Here is a 15043-nt window from a genome sequence, read left to right as displayed (position 1 = left end):
TTGATTGTGATATCTAAATATGCTCGACAGGTAATGCAAAAAGAATGAACTTCTGGACTAGTTGGTATAAGTGTAAACAAGATGAGAAAGAGGAAAAACAAGGAGAAAATAAAATCCACAAATTACAGCAGCTGTGCAATCTGAGGGACTCAGCCACCGTTTGCATGAATACCAAGTCAACACCTCTTTAAGGTACAAAGAATCTCCACTGTGAGCGTGACTATGTGCTGACACAGAAGCCTATCCCATAGCTACATATATATAAATGATAGCAAAGACAAAACAATTAAGACAAACGTACCAGCACATCAAGGGTAATAAAGCACACCATCTCATGAAGCTCAGCACTTATTCTCAATAGCTCCCAAGATAGTCTACATTTAACTGCATTTTTACTTCAATTGGGCTTCCCTAGTAGCTCAGTTGGTAAAGAATCTGCCTGCAATGCAGGAGACCCCAGTTCAATTCCTGGGTCAGGAAGATTCCCTAGAGAATGGACAGGCTACCCACTCCAGTCTTTTGGGGTTTCCCTGGCAGCTCAGCTGGTAAAGATTCCACCTGCAGTGTGGGAGACATGGGTTGGGAAGATCCCCTGGGAGATCAATCTCTGGGTTGGGAAGATCCCCTGGAGAAGGGAACAACTACCCATTCCAGTATTCTGGCCTGGAGAATTCCATGGACTATCCATGGGGTCACAGAGTCGGACATGACTGAGCTCACTTCACTTACTTTAACTGGATTCAAACATTTTATATTTGAAACTCTGTTCAATTAAAATCATATGCAAAATATAACAACTAAAACTAGTAAAAAAAAAAAAAAAGTGAGAGGGACGACTGGTGGCCCAAGATCACACCTACTAACAACCTTTTATTCCTGCCTTCCTTGGATGCTAGGTACCCAGGAAAGTTCTGTGGAATGTCTACGGTACTGAGGAGTCATGTGACTGAAACACTTAAAAAGGCATTTCAATCATATAGACTGGAAATATTTTCTGTGCAAATTAGACCTACTGTTTGTTGACTCCCACATCCCAGACAAAAAGACAAGACTTGACAAATGTCAACACCTAGTTTACATGGTAGCCTCAACAAATCTGTTATCCCGGCTCTACTCCTTCACACTGCTGAAGTGATGGTCAATCACCAACATCATCACTATCCAAAAAGACCAAAAAAAGAAAAATCCACAGCGTAACACTAATGTCAACACATTTTAAACAAGAAAGTTGAAATCTGTAGGCTCCAGGAAAATGAAGTGATTTGTGCCACAAAACCCCAGAAAGGCTAGGGAACTGGAGACACCAGGTTCTGAAGACAGGAGTCAAAAGAGGGGCTATAAACAAGAAGATTTGAGTTACGCAGCTATTAACTTTCAATTATCTTTTTTAAATTAACTTTCAATTACCCCTCAATTATCCTTCCAGAAAAGAGAAAGTTTAATCTCTACGAGTTGACTCACTGGAAAAGACTCTGATGCTGGGAAAGGTTGGGGGCGGGAGGAGACGGGAACGACAGAGAATGAGATGGCTGGATGGCATCACCGACTCTGTGGACATGAGTTTGAGTGAACTCCGGGAGTTGGTGATGGACACGGAGGCCTAGCGTGCTGTGATTCATGGGGTCGCAAAGAGTCGGACACGACTGAGCGACTGAACTGAACTGAACTGAACTGAAGGCCTCAGATTCAAAGACAAATTTTGTAAAGGAAAGTAACAGAAAGTCATACTTGGGAGCTGGGAGATAAAGTGGGAGATTAGGATTGACATACACACACTACCGATACTATATCTAAAGTAGATAACTAATGAGAACCAACTCCATAGCACGGGGAACACTATTCTGCTCTGCAGTGATCCAAATGAGAAGGAAATCCAAAAAAGAGGGGATGCATATATACATATAGCTGATTCACTTTGCTGTACAGTAGAAGCTAACACAACACTGTAAAGAAGCTCTATTCCAATGAAAGTTAATAAAAAGTTTAATAAAAAAGAAAGCTGTACTTTCTTTTAGCCCTCTTTCTCTAATTAGCTTTCAGAACCCTGGAAATAGGTGACTCCTCAGAGGTCAGAGGCAACAGGAAATGCTACGATGATGGCTCAGCACCACCCCTGAACGGTAGGCAGTCTAGAACGCAAGAGAGAGCAGAGGGCTACTGAAAAGGTTTCTCCATGAAGCACGCTTCCCCTTATTAGTTTTACAGTATTTACAATTTAAACGAATTGTGTATTGGTGTTAGCATGACAATAATAAATGGTAGTGAAACATAAAGAATACTCAGTGCTTGATTATAATTCAAGTGGAGAGCAACAAACACAACTTTTGAAAAATAGATTTCTAAAAATAATTTCTTCTTGCTCTTTGAAAATATAGTTAGTTACCTTCTCAATGGTATCTTGTTTCAATTAATTAAAAAAATCATCCTCTGTTTTTAATGGTTACTTTGGGAAGAGAGAAGTGATATGAAATCTTACAAGGAAAGTCAGGACTAGCAATAGACATTGCTGCTGTTATGGATACTTTGTGGATACATACTCGGTCACTTGGTCATGTCCCACTCTTTGCGAATCCAGGGACTGTAGCCTGCTAGACTCCTCTGTCCATGGGATTCTCCAGGAAAGAATACTGGAGTGGATTGCCATGTCCTCCTCCAGGGGATCTTCCTGACCCAGGGACTGAACCCGTGTCTCCTCCATTGCAGGTGGATTCTTTACTACTGTTCCACCAGGGAAGCCCCCAGAGATACTCCAGATCATCTTCACTATTCAAATATAATTCCTTTGATTATATACTGCCCAAATTGAATTTCTGGACACATTACACCCTTTTAGAATATACAGTTTAAAAAAAGGAAACAAAGAAAGTCAAATCATTTTACTTCATAAACAAAATCTGCCCTCTTTAAAGTCTAGAGTCATTACGAACTTTCTGGCATAACCTTCTGTAAAAATTTCCAACTGGAAATGTATTTTGTGTGATAACAGGTTGAAGTCATGAATCACTTGGTAACTCATTAGAGTGACGAGCATCAAAGCATCCCTCAGGAATTCAGGGGAAAGGTAGTTAAGCAATTAATGAAGTTATTTAAAATCCTGATATGGTTGAGGCTGCTTTGAAGACTGCTAGGGATTAATATTTATTTAATAGATTGTCAGTTTCCTTGCCAAAGAAAGAAATGTGACAGAAGTCACCCTAGTCTAAATGCAAAAAAGGTACCCCATTTGAAGCATATTTTATGGCTGTGGTTGACACCATTATATCACCATACAAAAATCATCATTCTCAAGCTGAAATTAACATTGCTATTGTTTTCGATTAGAAGAACTGGCTCTAAATCCCGCAATTCTCTGCAGTGATTTATATTTTAAAAGCTGCTATTTTGTACCAGGAGGGAACATGTCAGAGTATAACTGCTCTCTGATGAGATATAAGGTATTAAAATTGATATGAGATGACAAAATGGAAGAATACCAATGTAGGGTAAAGTTTTCACTTGAGAACAGTCTCTGTTATGGCTTCATTCATGAGACTCTGTGCTAATCTTTATGGTTGATTCAGAACCTAGTTTTTCCCATGGAAATGTATAGGATGCGAGCCTGATGTTATGTAATTAGCTCTTATCTCTTGCATAAAGTACTGAAAATATAATTGGTGCTAGAAAGGTCTCATTTGTAAAAATATATGATGACTGAGTTTATTGACAGAATAAAAAGCTCCCAAAGACATTTTAGGATTTTCTTAATTGTATCAAGATTTATTTTCATATGTGATAACTTCACTTACTTCTATCACTAACTTGCTTTAAAGAGTAGTTACAGATTTCAGCCTGAAGTCCAGAAATACGGTTTCATAAAAAATCATTATTTTGACCATATTATTTAATTTTTAAACTACCTTTAACCTGAAAACAGAGGCCTCTAAAATCTCTAGTTTGGTTTTCTTTTGCTCACCCATGAAGCACTCTGAAATAGGGCCACTGTTAGGAGATAAAATTATATGAGTTTAAATTTTGGAGGGCAAGAACTGCTTGCTCTTCATTTTCATACCCTTTATACTAGACACCTGAATTCATGAATAAAGTTCTGTAAGTGTTAAAATTTAAGGTAACGTTATTATTATTATTGGAGCTTTCCTAGCAGCTCAGACTGCAAAGAACCTGCCTGCAGGGCAGGAGACCTGAGTTCAATCCCTGGGACAGGAGGGTCCCCTGGACAAGGGCATGGCAACCTACTCCACTATTCTTGCCTGGAGAATCCCCATGGACAGAGGAGCCTGGTGGGCTACAGTCCATAGGGTTGCGAAGAGTTGGACACGACTGAACAACTAACACTATTATTATACACAATTATTAAAAAGCAATAATTAAAGCTCTTAGATTTGATTTCTATATCTAGGTATTAAAGAAAATGTCTTGTAGGGCTGGGATGCTCTGTATACCCTACTTCCAGGATACCTTTTTACTCAAAGTGCTCATGCTTGCTCTCAAGGACTGGTTTTCTCTTCTCTAGTCTCTGACAGAATGAAGTTTCAAGCAAAGGATCGTTAACTGTGTTATCCTACCTCCGGCTTGAACATCCCTTTGTTCCAAGCAAAAGAGATGAAAAGTAAAAATGAAACCATCTCCTTCTAACTTTGTAACAATGGCACGGTGGTAGCCATGGTGAAGTAGAATGGTAAAGGTGGAGATGGGAGAATAGAAAGACTTTTTCATCCAAGACTTAGTCAAGTGATTGAGAAGGGAGTGAGACACAGAAACAAAACTTCTGGAAACAGAAGCTAAGCATCAGTAAACCAGCTTGAATGCCTATATAAGGTCAGGATCTTGAAGTGCATGGTTAACACCCTGTGAAATGTCATATATAATCATTTAAGTCAGACAAATACAGCGTGTGAGCAAGGGATCTTAGTTAAAACTTAATCAAAAGAAAGCATTTCAGTCCATAGCATCAATTTACAGCTTGGCATCTAGGAATAATCCAATGCCCAAATGCCAAAATAATACCACTGGTTAATAAGTTGCTGCTGCTGCTAAGTCATTTCAGTCATGTCCAACTCTGTGCAACCCCACAGACAGCAGCCCACCAGGCCTCCCCATCCCTGGGATTCTCCAGGCAAGAACACTGGAGTGGGTCGTCATTTCCTTCTCCAGTGCATGAAAGGGAAAAGTGAAAGTGAAAGTGAACTCATGCCCAACTCTTCCCGACTCCATGGACTGCAGCCTCCCAGGCTCCTCCATCCAAGCAAGAGTACTGGAGTGGGGTGCCATTGTCTTCTCCGGGTTAATAAGTTAGCAACCTATTGGGTTCATCCCACAGCAATCACTTTTCTCACATGGAACATCAAAAGCAATGAAGATGTGGGTAAGCCTGTGTATACCATTCCCTTTCCCCTACTTCTCACCTCCTCCTTCCCAGTCTGCTATTTAATAACAGATTAACCAAGAGCTTCGTGCTATTGGCCTTGGAAGGTTGTTTTGTGCTAGAGTAAAAGTCACTATGTAAAAAAATAATAGTATTACTGTATTCAAGAGAGAAGTTCTAAGTGGGATCTTCAACGCGCAACAATTCAGAGACCCTCTTCACCTGCCTAGAAGCTTGATACTTCCCATCAGTGACTCTACAGGAAACATTTGAACCTTTCTCCCAGATATTTGAACGTCCAGGTCTTTTGGAGGTGTATTTCCCTCTTGTTTATGGTTATTCCTCCCCTGATCATTTCAGCAGTGATCTGCCATATAACTTAGTCTGCTTTGAAGACCACCTAATATGCTTTCCCCGCTCTCATTAGCCATACCTAATCGCCTCATACAAAGCCAGTGTTTCTACACAACTTCTGTTTCACTGTGGAATTTTATGTCTGTGACTCCTTTTCGACATTAGACATAATGACTCTGACATTAGAAATGTCAGACATTTTTAATCATGGTTTATGAACTGCTCTCAAGCTTACACAATCTCTTTCCTTCTGTGATTCTAATACTCTTCTGAAGAGCACCTTGGATTCTAGTCTTTCTTCTGCTCCCAACCATCTCTATGAACTCTCAGTACAATCTTTCCAAATTAATCTCTTGGTTATTTTACTCTTTGCACACCATAGCAGATACAATACGTGATGCTATTTGTCACACCAGTCACAGAGAAGGACCACAAGTCCCCAGTCACTAGCTTGGAACCACATGGCTGTATTTCAGCACACGGGAATATGAGCTGACACAACCATCACATCTGATGAAGGTACGCGACAGCCACTATGCCTCAGCCGTCTCTCTCTTCCCTCCCATGGTGATTTGGGAAGCTGTGTCATCAGAGGGCAACACCATCAGACTAAGGGAGTCTGGATACCCAGCTGACTGCTGAGAAGAAAGATAGGACTACTTCACAGCTGGTTTTTATGAGCAAGAAATAAATGCTTTTATACCTAGTGATTGACTTTTCAGGATCTGCCTGTTGCAGAACTTGAGTTACATTCTTGATATTCTCTGAAACCTTTTTAAATTTAATTTCCAGAAAACAACCTGTTACTTAGACAATTAAGATTCTTCTTGATCTGCTTCTAACCAAGGCAAGCGTGGGTCAGATGCCAGACCTCAAGTTTAGTATTATACTTTACATGCAACCTCTCATTCACCTTTATAGCAACCTAATGAAGGAAACTGAGCTTCTGAGAGGTTAAATAATTTACACCAACCCACAGAACTAACCCCAAAGCCTACACTCTTTGAACTACATCTAATTTTTCTATCTCTTTGCAAGTTTCTCTCCTGGAGATGTTTGAAAAACATGTCACCCAATACACTTGAGACTGTTGCACCACCATACATGCTGTCTTTAGCTGTGGGTCTAGTGAGGAATAAGGCCTGGGTCGTCTGGGAGTGAATGCAAGCACTGAAGAAGTTCTCTCCCATTATAAGGGTAGCTATTTTGCCACACTAATTAAAGAACGGTAGTGCACCATGGAAAGGGAGGCAGGAGAATGCACCCACGCTAGTCTGGACAGGAGTTTTTCTGCGACAGTTCCTGGGGCTTCAGCAGGTCTGTAAGCAGCAAATTCTACTGCTCTGTGAAAGGCCATTGAGAGTCAATGCGCGTGAACGAGCCTTGACAAGTTAGGTAGCCCTATGGCTTCCCAGGTGTCTCAGCAAAAAGAATCCACCTGCAGCGTGAGAGCCGCAGGAGATGTGGGTTCAATCCTTGGGTCAGGAAATCCCCTACTAGGAGGAAATGGCAACCCACTCCAGTACTCTTGCCTGGGAAATTCAATGGACAGAGGAGCCTGGCAGGATACAGCCCATGGGGTCACAGAGAGTCAGACATGACTGAGCACGCTTGCAAACATGTGATCAAGCTGCATGTTTACTTTCTCCCTAAGTCTGGGAGTGACATCAACTGGATACTGCGGCAACAAACATTAGGAGGCTTCCATTCTGACTTTCAAACTCATCTCATAGTATTTCTATTAATAGCTGGCAGAGTTTGGCTGAGAGCTGTAATAATCCCAGGGGGCTGTGCAAGCCATTCTGAAGAACAAGTGTTAGTTCAGAAACAAAGCAGAAGCGAAAGCTCATCAACAGTCCTGGGCAGACCGAGCTTCTGGGGCAGAAATGAGCTTTGTGTTCAAAGACTTATATCAGGTTAAAACATTCTATCTCCCTTAAACAGAAAGTCTCTGTTGGTAGCCACACAACTTTGACCAGATGAAGATTTTCTGTGTGTTACTCGGCATAAGGACATGCAAAAGTTTCCTGTTACGATAGTCTTATAACTTGGAAAAATTAGTAACTCCCACCATGCAACCCTTGAAGGATCATGTGCTAATGAAGAAGATGCTCTAATAATTAGGCCTAGAGCCCACTGAATGTAACACCTTCCAATTAGCACTCCCCAGCATGAATACTGCCATTATCATTAAACAACAAAGACAAAAATGGGTATCAATCCACATAATAGAAAATAATTGATGAAGTTGGAGGGCGTGATTATTTGTGATTACTTTACAGTCATGCACAGAAAGTAGGAGAACCACAGCTAGTGGTTAATCTCTGGCCGCCTCTTTGAAGATAATGAAATTGGCTTCCTACTGATGATTATTCATTAACAATTAATTCTTTCTCAGTGATCTGCCTCATTTTCAGCTTCTCACTACAAACATGCAATGGAATAATTACAAGTGGAAATGAAAAAGCAATTAGTGGCAGATAATGCCAACATCTGATTAAAAAACAGTAGAACAGATTAGCAGTTCTGTAACTGCAAGTCTGCTGCCTTCAGTGGGGAGGTGTAAGTCACCCGGTTATACTGCACTTCAAGCTGTGCTTTCTCTTTTATTGCTTCCCCTCCATCATGGTCTGCCACATTAAATGCTCCCTTTTATTCTAGGGGGCATTAGCTTGTTGTAAATACTTTCTACAGATTAAGTAGCTTTGGGGATGATTTGTGATCCTACATGCTGAAATTCTAAAAGGCGCTGTCTCATAATACGATGCTAAAATCCATATCTGTATACCATTCTTTGCGGATCACAGGAAATACCATATATTTCTTTACTTTTGTCTCAGCTTAACTCTTGTTAAATGTTTCCAGAAGAAGAAGAACATCATTAAATCAAAAACAAGCACCTTCTTTAAGCACCCATGGATACCTTGGTCTTACAGGTTGGTTTCTCTCCTTGCAATAATGTGGGCCACAAACTGACGATGGATTTTCACTTATCATTTACTAAAGAGTAAGATAGTTCTGGCTGCTGTAGAAATAATCCCTCAGTAAAAGGTTTATAATTTCACTGTTCTCAGTGATCCAACTGGTGTGTCAGCACTTCATATGACATAGAACTACATAGGGAGTGTCAAAACCAACAATTCATGAGGCAAACAACGTGCAATTCTCTTTTAAATAACTTGGCAGATGCTTTAATATGAAGATCTAATAAGATCCTGTCACTGAATTTGACACAGTAGGAGTGTAGACCAAAGCTGTTTTAGGAACACAGATTTTGGGGAAAAAAAAAAAAGCTATGTACTTAGCTATAAAATTATTGGCTGTATATTATTTTACCAGATCTATAAAGATCAAAATGATAAAGAAGAAGGTGTGAAATGGAAATAAAGCAAAATTTGATGAGCTGATATTTAGCTGATATGCATCAGTATGATAACTTAAATATCTCCTAAGATTAGTCATTTCTCATTCAGTATGGCTGCTGAAGATTCTGGATATCATCCTTGCATATAATAAAATGCTGTTGCTGCTGCTAAGTCACTTCAGTCGTGTCCGACTCTGTGCGACCCCATAGACGGCAGCCCACCAGGCTCCACTGTCCCTGGGATTCTCCAGGCAAGAACACTGGAGTGGGTTGCCATTTCCTTCTCCAATGCATGAAAGTGAAAAGTGAAAGTGAAGTCTCTCAGTTGTGTCCGACTCTTAGCGACCCCATGGACTGCAGCCTACCAGGCTCCTCCATCCATGGGATTTTCTAGGCAAGAGTACTGGAGTGGCTTGCCATTTGCTTTTCCTTAGGCAGGTATTTATCAAGATAAAATTTTTATGTCTCTATAGAATTCAAAATTCGAAAGTCACATACATTCATGATGGAAAGTTCTCTACAAGGCCTAAGTGTCTTGACTTGAAACATGGCTGTGAATTTCTTAGAGTAACATAATTCATAAAGACAACAACAATACCTTGGGACTATCTCTTCAGGATCTTTACCCAGAAAACTAAAATTCTGTCACGTCAACAGAAAAATCTCTGAAAAGTAGGGATAGAACTATTATGCTTTTTATAAATTAATCACACACTTTGATTTTGCAGCATGCAAAGTCTAACAAGGTCTCACTCACTGGCTATGTGATCTTAATCAAAGTTGTTTACCATCTAATGCCTCGGTTTTCTTACAAGTGGGATGTATCTATTAAGGAGTTTAACTAGAAAACAGGATTAATAAACCACAACCCTCATCTGCTTATGAAGAGCCTTCAAAATGAATGTGTCCCAAACCTCCCTTCAGGAATTATGTTTAAATATAGCAAAGACAGAAACAAACAGAATAAAACAACAATGCTCTTCTTAAGAGAATGATGGATTGTGGGTGAAAATAAAGAAATACATTTTCATAAACTCTACTAACTACTCACAGACATGCCCTGATTTGGAGGGTTGAGAGGTGAGGTGAGGGCAGGCCATGGGAGAGATAGGGACCAACAACACTGAAGAACCTTGCTCTCTTGTGGATCAACAGCATTCTTGAACACCCCATCGGAGCAGGAAGGAGAGAAATGCATAACCTTATCAAACTCCAAGTCAGGGGTGTCATGTACTGGGAAGGGTCCAGTTGACACTAGGAAGCTCTTTATGAACCATAAGAGAGGGAGTCTCCATTTTTCAACTGTCTCTGAAAAATTTACCAAAAAGTGATCATATGTAATAACCTCAAAACAACCAATACAAGTATAACAGACCAATATAAGCTATTTTCATAGATCATAGTGCAATAAAATTTCATAAGTAACTTTAGGTCAGCACACTGTTAGAAAGAACCATTTGCAGAATGTATTCTAACAGAATATGTCATGGTTGTAAAAACTGTGGATTTACTTACTCACCAGTCATTTTCCCTGGACAAGTGTTTATGGAGATATTTATCAAGAGACTATTCCATAATTTTCAGAATATTTTCAGTGACTTCTTTTAATGGATGTTTATAAGGTTATTCAGATTAATATAATAATTTAGCTTACTCCAACTAGCAGTTATGTACAGATGTGAGAGTTAGACCAAAAAGAAGGCTGAGTACTAAAGAACTAATGCTTTTGAACTGTGGTGCTAGAGAATACTCTTAAGAGTCCTGGGACTGCAAGGAAATCAAAGTAGTCAATCCTAAAGGAAATCAACCCTGAATATTCACTGGAAAGACTGATGCTGAAGCTCCAATACTTTGGCCACCTGATGCGAACACCAACACATTGGAAAAGACCCTAAATCTGAGAAAGATTGAAGGCAAAGGGAGAAAGGGCAGCAGAAGATGAGATGGTTGGATGGCATCACTGACTCAACAGATGTGAATTTGAGTAAACTCTGGGAAAATGTGAAAGACAAAGGATCCTGGTGTGCTGCAGTCCATGGGGTCACAAAGTGGTGGACACAACTTAGCAATCGAACAACAATGACAACTCCAACCAAAGTATGTGTCCCACAGATCCAAATCTGCGACTGTCAGATTCATTACTGATTTCATGTGGAATGATAATAAAATTTGTTTACCTTGAAAGAATAAATTTAATCTATTCAAAGGAGAGAAAATATATCACTGACATGATGATCTGCAAAGTCAATCTAAATTAGGCATATGTTCCTACTCACTGTGTAGACATGAAGACATGTAGATCTTATCATGAAGACATTTTCTCCAATTATCACAGAAAACAGTAATTGTTTGTAATCAGTTCTAATACTTTCTCAAAGTTGAGAAAAAATAGAGCATTCAATTTGTCTGTCCTTAGCATAATTGACAATCATTATATCTTCATTTGGTTCTTTCCCTTAAATTTTAAAAACATCTCTGGTAGGGAGAGCTTCTGGGATGCACGACATAGCTGCTGCTAAGTCGCGTCAGTCATGTCCGACTCTGTGTGACCCCATAGACGGAAGCCCACCAGGCTCCCCCGTCCCTGGGATTCTCCAGGCAAGAACACTGGAGTAGGTTGCCATTTCCTTCTCCAATGTGTGAAAGTGAAAAGTGAAAGTGAAATCGTTCAGTCGTGTCTGATCCTTAGTGACCCCACGGACTACAGCCTACCAGGCTCCTCCATCCATGGGATTTTCCAGGCAAGAGTACTGGAGTGGCTTGCCATTGCCTTATCCACACAATATAGCTAGTAGATTGTATTTCCAGAACAGCACCTTAAACACATGGAACAAGTTGTTCTCATTGGGTACCACCGCCTTACCACCATCTGTGCATAACCCAGTACATCACTTGCATGCTATTGTTCACCTTGAAGTTATTGATAATTTAAAATTTTTTTCCCAAGAATGGCCAAACAATATTTCTTCTTGGACTCCTTTATCCAAATCATGTCTCACAAACACCAAAAGATCAGCTGAGTGGCTAATATCAGAGAATTCATCTTAGAGACTCCAGGGAGTATTACAGACTCTTTTGTAATCAACACAACAAATGGAGCCCCATATTTGGACTACCTCTGTCATTGTTGGATAAATTATTACATTTGACAGAGTTGCTCCACTGGATTTTTTTTTCCTTTGCTTTGTCCCAGAGAGCATTATTTGCACTGTTTGGCAGCCAAACAGTAATGGGTATCTCATCAATAACTTGAGTAACTCTAACTTTGAAGTTGAACACACTGTAAACGAGACTTCTGCAACTTCTGCAGTTTCATCTACCACCCTGTGTTGATGTTTCTGTCTATCCAATGCCTTCCTGCTTTGCTTTAAAAAGCTCAACATTTCCCATAGCAGTCCTTGTACATTTCAAAATTGATGTTTCAGATAGAATGCTTCCTTGCCACAACTGTGAATGTCCCCAAACATGCTATTCTAATGGAAGAATTTATGTTCATTTTCAATCCACTAAAATCCAAATATAAAATAATTTTCACTATATGTGCATATTTTTTGTTTACAGCTGGTATTTTTACAACAGTAACAGGTGGTATCAGATGGTTCATCAATTTGACCCTCCTACCATTCTGAAAGCATATGACTGATTTCATTACGAACACCATTGCACCCATATTTCCATCAGCATCTTCAGGTACAATGCTTTAAAAGACTTATATATAAAGCCCAGAACTGTGTGTGATGGGTTCAAGGTAAAAGAGGATATCAAAGAATGCACAATCCCAAATACAGTTAATATTTACTATTTAAAATGATAGATAGGTAGGTGCCATCAATGAGAGAATGACATAAAAACACAAAAATTCAGTATATGAGAATCCATTTCAGTGATCAAACAAGCTATTTCATACTAATATGCCCGTAGTTTCACTTCAAAGGGTCGTAACAGGTACGCCGGAGCACTATCACAAGATACATGCGGCCAAGGTACAACAGGTCGCCCTGTGTACTAACTACTTTAGCCACATCCCACGTGAAAATATTTTGAGATCACCGATTTAAGTAAAAATCTTAAAATACATATTTAAATAACTATGCAAATTATTTCAAATCCTGTAACATACCTATTATACATTTAGAAATACCGTAAGCTTGTATAATGTAATGGATGATTTTCTATGATTAACTTTCAGTTCTAATTACTATTTCATACTAGTAAACTTCAGGCCTTGACGCAAGTTTATATAACTTCTCTAGTCTTCAGATCTTTGACCCATAAAAGGAACAATAATAGTATACTTCTATCATTGAGTTATCCTGAAGATTAAATGAAATTATCCACATGGAGTGTCTAGAAGAGAGTAAATTTTTTTATAAATCTTGACTATTATGATGATATAAACACTAGATTCATACAGACTTTTTTATTGTTAACTAAGAATATTAGGATTTACATTTGTATATCAGCTCATTAACTCTATGCCCTCAGTGATTAAGCAGCAATCACTTCAGAGAACAAAAACAAGTTAGCTCTGCTGTACTAATGTGATCTTTTAGCTGAAGAAATTAATGACTAAAGCTGGACTTTCTACTATTGTGAAGGGTAGTGCACAGTTCTACTTGCTCAAATAGTTATAGAACTTCATACAGTCACGTAACCAATAATATTGATAATGAATATTATACTAAATTGAATATTGGCTATATCAGTTCAGTTCAGTTGCTCAATCGTGTCCAACTCTTTGCAATCCTATGGACTGACTGCAGCACACCAGGTCTCCCTGTCCATCATCAACTCCCACAGTTCACTCAAACTCATCTCTACTGAGTCGGTGATGCCATCAAACCATCTCATACTCTGTCATCCCCTTCTCCTCCTGCCTTCAACCTTTCCCAGCATCAGGGTCTTTTCTAAGGAGTCAGCTCTTCGCATCAGGTGGCCAAAGTATTGGAATTTCAGCTTCAGCATTAGTCCTTCCAATGAATTTTCAGGAGTGATTTCCTTTGGGATGGACTGGTTGGATCTCCTTGCAATCCAAGGGACTCTCAAGAGTCTTCAGCACCACAGTTCAAAAGCATCAATTCTTTGACGCTCAGCTTTCTTTATAGTCCAACTCTCACATCCATACATGACTACTGGAAAAACCATAGCCTTGACTAGATGGACCTTTGTTGGCAAAATAATGTCAATGCTGTATAGGTTGGTCATAATTTTTCTTCCAAGGAGTAAGCATCTTTTAATTTCATGGCTGCAGTTATCATCTGCAGTAATTTTGCAGCCCCCCAAAATAAAACCTGCCACTGTTTCCACTGTTTCTCCATCTACTTCCCATGAAGTGATGGGACTGGATGCCATGATCTTTGTTTTCTGAATGTTGAGCTTTAAGCCAACTTTTTCAGACTCCTCCTTCACTTTCATCAAGGGACTGTTTTATAGCTGTTACCTAAGTTATTTCCTATCACATCCCTACAACACTGTGTATCATTACTTTCCTTATTTTAATAAGGAGGGATCTGAGGTGCAGAGAAGTTATGTAACCATATAGCCATACAGCTAGTAACTACTAGGTTGATGAAAAAGTAATTGCGGTTTCAGATCATAAATTTAAATCATTATAACTAGGCTCAAAGATATCTTTATTAATTAAACAGGAACCACTACAATCAACACATTTTTGCCAATGAGAAATAAGTTTATTCCTGTAGCATAAAAATACATGCTTTGGGATTCCATGAACTCTTGGAAAGCATTTTCTGTCTTCTGCTGTTTGCGGAAGTGTTTTCCATGCAAAAAGTTGTCGAGATGCTTGAAGTAGTGGTAGTCAGTTGGCGAGAGGTCAGGTAAATATGGTGGATAAGGCAAAATTTCTCAGCCCAATTTGTTCAACTACTGAAGTGTTGGCTATGCAACGTGTGCTTGGGTGTTGTAATGATGAAGAATTGGGCCCTTTCTGTTGACCAATGCTG

Source organism: Moschus berezovskii, chromosome 2 (genome assembly GCF_049115385.1).
Source record: "Moschus berezovskii isolate FMDL1 chromosome 2, NW_MosBer_1.0, whole genome shotgun sequence".
Taxonomy (NCBI): Eukaryota; Metazoa; Chordata; class Mammalia; order Artiodactyla; family Moschidae; genus Moschus; species Moschus berezovskii.
The sequence above is the reverse complement of the archived record's forward strand: the minus strand, read 5'-3'. Positions refer to the sequence as shown.